Source organism: Mus pahari, chromosome 8, assembly GCF_900095145.1.
Source record: "Mus pahari chromosome 8, PAHARI_EIJ_v1.1, whole genome shotgun sequence".
Classification (NCBI taxonomy): Eukaryota; Metazoa; Chordata; class Mammalia; order Rodentia; family Muridae; genus Mus; species Mus pahari.
This window is the reverse complement of record NC_034597.1, coordinates 56,206,102-56,216,344: the sequence shown is the minus strand read 5'-3', so window position 1 is coordinate 56,216,344 and position 10,243 is coordinate 56,206,102. Positions and strand designations below refer to the sequence as shown.

Here is a 10,243-nt window from a genome sequence, read left to right as displayed (position 1 = left end):
ACGTGGATACTTCATTCCTCCCCAAAATAGGGAATAAAATACCCATGGAAGGAGTTGCAGAGACAAAGTCTGGAGCTAAGACAAAAGGATGGACCATCCAGAGACTGCCCCACCTGGGGGCCCATCCCATAATCAGCCACCAAACGCAGAAAATGTTTTCATTGGTAGTGGTTTTTTTTTGTTTGTTTGTTTTTTTTTTAATTTATTTATTATGTATACAGTGTTCTGCCTGCATGTGTGCTTGCAAGCCAGAAGAGGGCACCAGATCTCATTATAGATGGCTATGAGCCACCATGTGATTGCTGGGAATTGAATTCAGGGCCTTTGGAAGAGCAGTCAGTGCTCTTAACCTCTGAGCCATCTCTCCAGCCCCAAACCAAGTCAGTTGGTGGTGACACCTTTTCTTTTCTTTTCTTTTCTTTTCTTTTCTTTTCTTTTCTTTTCTTTTCTTTTCTTTTCTTTTCTTTTCTTTTCTCTCTCTCTCTCTCTCTCTCTCTCTCTCTTTCTCTCTCTCTTTCTCTCTTTCTCTCTTTCTCTCTTTTTCTTTTTCGAGACAGGGTTTCTCTGTACAGCCCTGGCTGTCCTGGAACTCACTCTGTAGACCAGGCTGGCCTTGAACTCAGAGACTGCTTCTGCCTCACAAGTGCTGGGATCAAAGGCGTGCACCACCACTGCCCGGCTCATTGATAGTTTTAAACTCTCGATAGAAGTTGTACAGTAAGATTTTTTGGTCCCTGGTAGCAATGCATGAGAAAGCCTGTTTCTCCTTATTAGGAGAATCTGTTCTCTGTCTCTGTATTAGACTGTCACTGACAGAAACCTACAGAGATAACAATAAAGGTTTATTTTGGCTCACAGTTTATGGACTTCCACTGGATTGTGAGGATGGTGTAGTGGAATAGCTCAGTTCATAGTAGATGTTTGCAGTCCTGCTGCTCACACTGCAGTGGACCAACAAGCAGAGAGAGAACTTGAGCCCGCAGCTGAGCTTAACCCTCCAATGGACACTGGTAGACCTACTTCTACCGGGTAAGCCACAACTCCCAAACCTTCTGTCCAAAACAGGAGTCTCTGGGGCCATTCAGATCCAACCCACAGTGTTCAGTAGTACTGAAATCACTCCAGTAGCTGGAAAATAGCATCTCATCGATCTTTAGCACTTCCTTTACAAAGACAGGAATTGTATCGTATGCAAAAGTAGTTAAGTAAAGATTAATTATACTGTAATGAAGAGGGAAGAGTAAGAAGTTTGGAAGTAATTCAAGCCCAAGTTTCATTACTTATAATCAGTGTAGCTGGGAAAGTGTCTTACACTACCATTGTTAGATTATATTGGTTACAAAGATCAAACAAAATATGAAAATTACTTTTTAAAATAGCAGTGCCAGTCCTTGCCCAGAGGATCCAATTTGAAGCATCATAGACATTTATAAATGTCTTTTACTTCAACAATTCGTCTCAGTGGTCTTCAGAAGCCATGCAGCCCATTTGCAGTTCCTTGACCTTATCAAGTCATGGTAAACACCACAGTTGTCTAGAAGGCTCTGCCAATATCTGGGTGATATCTTACTTTTTTTTTTCAAGGCCTGGCTTGGGTCTGATTTTGATTTCCTTGTGGAACCTAAGAAGACCAAGGTTTGTGCCCTTACCTTCATACTTAGCAGTTTAGCAGTGTGCTTTGTTTACTCCTGGTGTGTGTGTGGGGGGGGGGTTGTTGTTACAATATTTATTTTTTGTTCCACTCCTGGAATTTGTCCTTACCTTTGTATACCTAGTACTTAACCCAGAGCCTCACATATAGTATTTACAAATAAGTAAATATTTGAATTAAACTGTAAGTTCCTTAGGATTGATAATTATGTTTCATTGCTATACTTAAATCTTACTCTCCTGGGGTTGAAAATAGTTTGGTGGGATAGTGAGACTGATCATAGTTCCAAAGCTACCACCTGCCAGTGAACACTAGTGTGATACTTCTCTGTCTGTCTGTCTGTCTTTCTTTTCTTTTTTTGGTTGTTGTTGAAAGTGATTGGAAGTTTTCAATGTATGTGTTTGCATTTTATAAATGATGTAACTAATAAAAGATTGAAGCAACATAACTTTCCTTTCTCTAGGATCTTGTTTGATTCTGCTTAAGTGTACCTTTGCTTGTTCAAATTCTCTTGTTCTTGGTCTGTTCTTAAGTTGAAGAAAAACGTACACAGGGTGTGTAGCTTAACCAAAACATTTGTGATCCTGTGCTGGTTAGTTATGTCAACGTGATGCAAGCTACAGTCATCTGAGAGGAGGGAACCTCAATTGAGGACATGCCAGCCCGTAGGTGTGCCTGTAGAACATTTTCTTAATTAGTGATTGATGGGGAGGGTCCAGCCCATTGTGGATGGTGCCACTCCTGGCTGTGGTGCTAGGGTCTATAAAAAAGCAGGCTGAGTAAGCCATAGCAAATAAGCCAATAAGCAGCACTCCTCCATGGCCTCTGTCTCTGGTCCTGTGCCCAGGTTCCTGCCCTGATTGGGCTCCTGTTCTGACTTCCCCCAATGCACAGTGATGTGGATGGAGGCTTAAGCCAAACAACCCTTTCCTTCCCAAGTTGCTTTGGCCATGGTGTTTGATCACAGCAATAGTAACCCTAACTAGGACAGGCTGATATAAGAACCTCCTAAATTAAAAAGCAGAAAACCCGTACATACAGATAGTGGAGAATTATTTGCAGTTATTTCTGGTTTGGGGAACAAAAATAACAGCTTTTGAAATTTTGAATGTACCCCAATGAAACAATACTGATCCATATTTGTGGATAGGCTTTTTTAAAATTTTATTATTATTATTATTATTTTCTTTATTTACATTTCAGATGCTATCCCGAAAGTTCCCTATACCCCACCCCTGCCCCTGCTCCCCTACCCACCCACTCCCACTACTGGGCCCAGGCCTTCCCCTGTGCTGGGTCATATAAAGTTTGCAAGACCAAGGGGCCTCTCTTCCCAGTGATGGCCGATTAGGCCATCTTCTGCTACATATGCAGCTAGAAACACGAGCTCTGGGGGGTACTGGTTAGTTCATATTGTTGTTGCACCTACAGGGTTGCAGCCCCCTTCAGCTCCTTGGGTACTTTCTCTAGCTCCTCCACTGGGGACCCCGTGTTCCATCCAATAGCTGGCTGTGAGCAGTGGATAGGCTTTTTTTTTTTTTTTGACTATTAACCTTTATTATTTTAAACAGTTTGTAATAGCAGTCATTAAAAGGACTAAGACTAAACCTTGTATTTTAAAATGAGTTGTATATGTATAATACCTATACAGAAGTTAAAACATACAAATATATTATGACAAATTAATTTTAAATCTGTATCAATATATAAAATTGTATCAATGTAAGAATATGTAACTTTAATATTGCATCAAAATGCAAAGATCTCTACCAATGTACAATTATGGCTATAAAATGCTTTTGTTTAAGAGTGGATTTAATAATCCATCCCTATTTGTCTAATTTCTTATAATACTACTATATTCCCCTTTATTATTATTATTATTTTCTTTATTTACATTTTAAATGCTGTGGATAGGCTTTTTAAGGAAGAAATATTCTTTTCTTTAAGCTCATGTTTTAAACTGCTAGAATACACCATATTTACTTATTTTTTTGTTTAGGTTAATTTTTTTTTTTTTTTTTTGAGATGGAGTTTCTCTGTGAAGCTCTGGCTGACCTAGAGCAAGATGTATAGAGCAGACTGGCCTCAAACTCAGATCTACTTGCTTCTACCCCCAGAGTGCTAGGATTATAGGTCAGTGTTTATGGGAACATTATTTTCTAAGCAAACAGTATAGTGAAATGACCTGTTTTAATATCTGTATTTAATTTTGCAGTGCTGGATAACAAACCTAAGGCCTTGTGTATGGACCTACATCCCTTTCCCTAATAGATACGGCTTTAGAAGCCAGTTTTGTGACTAGGGTAAACCAAACAGAATTAAGAAGCTTCTAAATTAAAACAAACACACACACACACACACACACACACACACACACACACACACACACACACAGAATTGTTCCCAGTTGTTTCTGATTTTAGGAATAAAAATAACAGCTTTTAGAAATTCCGAATTGGTTTTCTTATGATAAATTACATTAAAGGAATCTTTTGAAATTCTTGCTTTAAATCAGATTATTAAGTGGAGTAGGATTTGTCCTATAAAGTATTATTTTTTAAATATGCCATAATCCAGAACTATCCACAATAGTGAAATGTTAAAGAAGTTTACTAACCAAAGAAGAGTCTTATGTACTGTTTTAAGAACTCTACTTTGAATTATGAAAATGAATAGATTCCTGTGATAATGGCAAATTTCCAAATAGATTATTCAATTTCCCAAGCTATTATCAATTAGACTACCATGATACGTTTTTGAAAATTAAGGTTTGAAAAGGAAAAACAGTTACTGAATTAAAGGTGTTTTTGTTTTTGTTTTTAACTAGAGCTTTTTGGTTTAGTTTATTTTGTAGAGAGAGAAAACAATTCTTAAAGTTTTGCACCTTACATCATCAGAAGCTCTATTGTTCCAGAAAGGGAGACTGAACCCCCAAAGGATTTGTTTTGTTTTGCTTTGCTTTGTTTTGATATTTTGAGTCTCTTATAATTTTACTTACATAAAATTATTTTCATAAGTTGTTTGGAATAACTTTTTATTCAAACTGGATCTAAAGTAGCTATGAATAGGAGTTTTGGATTTTCAAGGCTGTTCTACATTGGTTCACATTTTAGTGAGTTTAGTCATGCTATTCCCAAACCTAGTGTGGCACAGTTTCTATAGTTACCAGGCCCTTTGTACAGTGACAAAGGTTGGAATTCTGATTCTCCTGAGTCAGATTTTGGCCTTTGACACTGTCCCCTTTTCACACCCTTGCTAAGCTTGGACTGTGGCTATGCTTGAAGATTTGTCAGTTAGCAGGTTGTTATGGTAACTAATGGAAATTTGAGAGTTGAAAGAATGGGAGCACAAAGGCTTGGTTGATTTGAATTTAAACAAAGAATGCAAGGTTCCATGCAGTGCACCTTTGTTGTAGAAATCAGAAATCTAGTTTTTAGAAAGTTACTTTCCAGTTTGTAAACTTCCTATACTCAGGTCTTGATTTAGGGAATAAAAACATCACTGCTTAAAGAAACATTCAGGAAGAATCATTTAGAATTCAATCAGTCACGTTCCTTTCTCTTTCATAGATTATGAGTATTGTTATATATATATATATATATATATATATATATATATATATACTCAACCTAAGTGTCAAGGCCACGTCATTTAATTTTATTTTGCTGTGATAAGAAATTGTTAAGATCAAGATGATTTACTTAGTTTTTCATAACAGCTTTATTGGGTTATACCATATATAGTAAACTATACTTACGTAAAGTGTTCCCTTTGATGAGTTTTTAACAGCTCCTATGTTACCATTATCAAAGTATAGAATGTTTCTGCCATATCAGAAGCCTTCTTATATCCTTTGTAGTCCATGGTCTCTGCTCATGCTTCCAGCTTTCACAGATGTGTTCTCTGTCTTTATGGACTAGTGCACGTGCTATTGTTTTATAGGCATGGGCTCATACATGATCTGTTTTTTTAGATGTTATTTTTAGTTATATGTACGTGTGTTTATACAGATGAGTACAATGCCCATGGAGGCAAGAAATGGTCATCAGCTCTCCAGGTGATTGGCAGCTGCCTGATGTGGGTGATGGAAGATGAACTCTGTCCTCTGCAAAAGCAGTTTGTGCTCTTAACCTACTGAGCCATTGGTCCAAGCCCACAGTACCTACCTTTTTATATCTGGTTTCTGTTTCCTATCATCATGATTTTGGGGTTACCTACTTTGTTTGACATTTTGGAAAAAAAAAAACTCCACTTAAGTTTCCCCATTTGACAGTTGAAAACAGGGAACAAAGTCACCCTGCTGTAGCCCTACTATACATGGAATTATTTCCTATTTTATTTATAAGTATTATTTATTAGTTATGTTCTACATGTATTAACACCATTTTATAAAAGGGCAAACTAAAACAAGTTAAGTGAAACAAATTGGATAAGTTCAAGGGATCTGTGTAAAAATGTCAAAGTTTGGGGCTGGTGAGATGGCTCAGTGGGTAAGAGCACCCGACTGCTCTTCCAAAGGTCCTGAGTTCAAATCCCAGCAACCACATGGTGGCTCACAACCACCCGAGACAAGTCTGACGCCCCCTTCTGGAGTGTCTGAAGACAGCTACAGTGTACTTACATAAATAAATAAATCTTTAAAAAAAAAAAAAAAAAAGTCAAAGTTTGCCTGGTGCTTAGATTTGTGTTTATAGTGTATGACCTTAGACAAGTTAGCATTTTGTGTCTGTTATATGAAATTATTCAATTTGAGGCACTTTAAGCCCTATTGTGCTAATAAATGTCAGCCAAAATGTAGCTTGGGATATTTATAATTCAGTGCAAATACACAAAATGGTCATTAAAATAAATTTTATAACTTAAGATGGATGGTGCTCACAGGTGGAGATTTTGATAACATATTAACAAAGATACCTTATCATCTGGCAGTTTACAGTTTGCATGTTACCACACATATATGTGCATGTTTGACACATGTACATATGTTATCATATGAACTTAATTATTTTTTTTGAGACAGTCACACTGTAGTTCTGGCTAACTTGTACCTTGTTGTTGTAGATTAGTCTGACCTTGAACTCACGGAGATCTTCATGCCTCTGCCTCCCAAGTGCTGTTAACTTTGCCTTTAATTTTTAAATAATTATAGTCTCTTAGGAAGTTAGGAATTTGCAAGAATAGGACACAGAGATTACATATGTCTCTTCTCTATTTTTCTGCTCTTATTTTACTATTTTATAAAATTTTGATATCTAGTTAACATTGAAAGATGTATGCATTTTTCCAGGTCTTCGCTATTACAAATAAAACTCAGCATAAACATTTGTGACAATTTTTTCTGTGGACATAATTTTTAATTTCTTTGGGATAAATGACCAAGAATGTGATTGCAGTGTTGGATGGTAAATATGTTTGGGTTTTAAAAAACCATAGTGGTTGCACCATTTTACATCCCTACCTGTAGAATTTAGTATATCTGGTTTTCTCACATTATTGCCACCATTTGGTATTACCATTGTTTTTGTCTTGAGCAGTGCAAGTATATATGTAGTATTAGTTCATGTGCATTTTATTTGTCAAAATGACTGTTTCAGCTTTATGGGTATTTTCAGTTAGATTTTCTTCTTTGTTAAAAGCATTTCAATTAGCTATAAAGTAACAGGTTTTATTGTTTTTGCTGAACTCCTCTTTCCTTCCCCATATCCTTCTATTCCCCTCCCCATTCACCTTTTCACTTTCATGGCTCCTGTATTCTGTTACCTACCCCAACCTCTTACAGCTACTTTTTCCCCCTCTTGTGTCCCTTACATTTTATTTTGAAGTCTTGAGTTAAACTTTTACATTTATTATTATTATTATTATTATTATTATTATTATTATTATTATTAATGTGTGTGTGGAGGGGAGTACCACAATTTGTGAAGATGAAAGAACAGTGTATGGGAGTGAGTTCTTGATGTGGGTGGATTCTGGGGATTCTAACTCAGGTTACCAGTGCCTTTATGTGCTCAGCCATCTTGTTAGCCCCTAAGTTATTTTTTTATTCCAGATACAAATCCCTTCAAACTATAATCCCAGCACCTGGTAAACTGAGATAGGGTTATGTTCTGGTCAGCTTGGGCTGTGTGGCAAGATGCTGTCTCAACAAACCAAAATCTTTTGTAGTGTATAAGATTGCAAAAATGTATCCTAGTTTAAAGTTTGTCTTTTCATCTTTTTAGCAGAGTCTTTAGAATAGGAATTTTCTATTGTCTTTTTAGTTGTGTTACTAGCATTTAATGGCTGAGCCATCTCTCCACCTCAGGAATTTACTATATTTTATTGAAGTCCAATTTCCTCTGTCCCCTAACACATTATGGATGTTTTGAGTTTCATTTCTAAGACCTCTTCACCTTGCCCTAGTTCTGGAAGATAATATTAGCATTTTCTTTCTCTGTCTCCCTTTCCCTCCCTTCCTCTCTCCCTCCAGTCTTAACTTAATGTTATATAGTTATATTTTTAGTTAATACTGGCTCAGTATTTAGACCTTGTCATATTCATTTCACCAGTTTTTTGTTTCGTGTTCTTTTGGATTTTTTGAGACAGGGTTTCTCTGTGCAGTGCTGGTTGTTCTGGAACTCACTCTGCAGACTAGGCTGGCCTTAACTGTGAGATCCACCTGCCTTTGCCTCCCAAGTGCTGGGATTAAAAGTGTGAGCCATCACTGCCCAGCTCCAGTTTTGTTTTAATGTGTCTGTGTATGGAGGTACATATGTCCCATAGCACAGGTGTGGCAGACAGAAGACAACTTTCAAGGATGAGTTCTTGCCTGCTGTCATGTTGAGCCAGGGTCTCTCCTGTCTCTCTTGTTGATCTGCTTCTGTGCTGTGTACTCCAGGCTAGCTGCAGGCTAGCTGGCTCTTGAGCTTCCAGGTGGTTCTTCTGCCTCTCTCCATGTCTCTGTAGGAATGCTGGGATTCCTGGTCGTGTGCCACAGTGTCTAGCTTTTTATGTACTTCTGGGTAGTCAGCTCAGTGGGTCAGGCTTGTGGGGCTAGCACTCTTTACTTTCTGGCCTTTGGCAGTCTTAATATGCACATGCACTCACTTGTTGGTGTGTAAGAGAGTGTGTGTACAGGCTTTGTCATTGTCTTTCTAGCTTGTTTTCTATTGTTTTGTTTTACCCTGAAATTGATAAATTTTGAGGTAATTTTTTTATATAGGACATGACTAATTTTTGGCTTATGGGTATTCATTAATTGAAGCACCATTTTGTTTAAAACATATATTTTGTCATAAGTTTTTAAAAAGCTTGGTTTCGTCTACTAAAAGTCATGCTAAGTTTTTGAGTATGTGACTATTGGTAGGCTTAGGATCAAACCCAGTACCTCATACATAAAAGAAATTTCATTAAATTTTAGAGATGATTTAGGGAAAGAATTGCATCTTTACATAAACTCTTGTAGTCCATGAACATGTAGTCCATGTTAAGGGTTTGTGTCTCCCTGAAATAACATCAAACGTTGGAGTCCTAAACCTAGTGCCTCACAGAGTGACTGTGCTTCAAAATAGGGTCATCCAGATGTAATTAGTATGAGGTGATGCTGGAGTATGAGGGCTCTTGATATAATGTGATCTGATAGTCTCAGATAAAAGGGACATTTGGGCATAGAGAAAGGCACACCTACAGGGAAAATGATGGGTAGCCATGGGCGAGTGCTGAGTGAAGTGTTTGCCACCTCCGTGGAAAAACTTCCAGAAGAGTTCTGGGACAGGTTGTTCTCAGTGGTTCAGAGAGCATTGTCGCAGACAGAGACAATGAAGTTCTGTTGCTTAAGCCACTCCATTTATATCTCCATATATTTGAATAATCTTGATTTCTTTTGTCATTTTACAATTTTCAGTTAGGAGATTCAGCCAGTGCCTTCGTGTAGATGTGGCTGCCTTCTCAGGCCCTGCTCTTTGGGCTCATGGTTCTAAGGTTCTTTTTCATGAGTGCCTCTCCAGCAGCTTAAGTAGTAACTTAAAACTTGGCTTTTAAGTTGTTCTTCATGGAAGCTACTCTGTCACACTGAGAAGTGATTGTTGATTGTTATATGTTAATTATGTATACTTTACAGGTAGTTTCTTTGGCATTGATTTAACTGACTCTTGGTTTCCTGATATGTAGAAACAAATGAATTCTTATTTAGTAGATAAGCCCAGTGGTTAGAATATAACCAGTTCACAATCTGTTGTAGCTCAATTACTTCTAAAAACAACTGGAAAAATTCTCAATAGTCAGAAATACAGATGTACTTTTGGGGGGACATTTGATCTATTCCTCTGGTTATAAAAGGTCTCCTAGCCTTTATATTTGGGATCATAAGTTTTCTTTTCATCAACATAGTATCAAATTGTAACATTAGCTATATTTACAACATTTGGTTTCAATTTAAAGGATTATTTAGAAGTTTCAGTTATTTATGTGTTAAAAAAAAAAATACAAACCAGTCAGCAAAAAGTAAGATTTGTTTTCTCTACCAGAACACCCTTTACTGTGTGCAATTTCTGGATGCAACTCTTGAGAGGCCTTTCCCTTTACACTGTAACTACCTGTCTTCTCCCTTCC

The 10,243-nt window shown here is 37.2% G+C and overlaps 1 protein-coding gene across 1 annotated transcript in view; it reads left to right on the top strand.

Moving 5' to 3' along the window:
* The window catches only part of Fzd3 (frizzled class receptor 3), a 64,496-nt gene that overhangs the window by 13,462 nt on the left and 40,791 nt on the right, over positions 1-10,243 (top strand). The window lies entirely within an intron of this gene.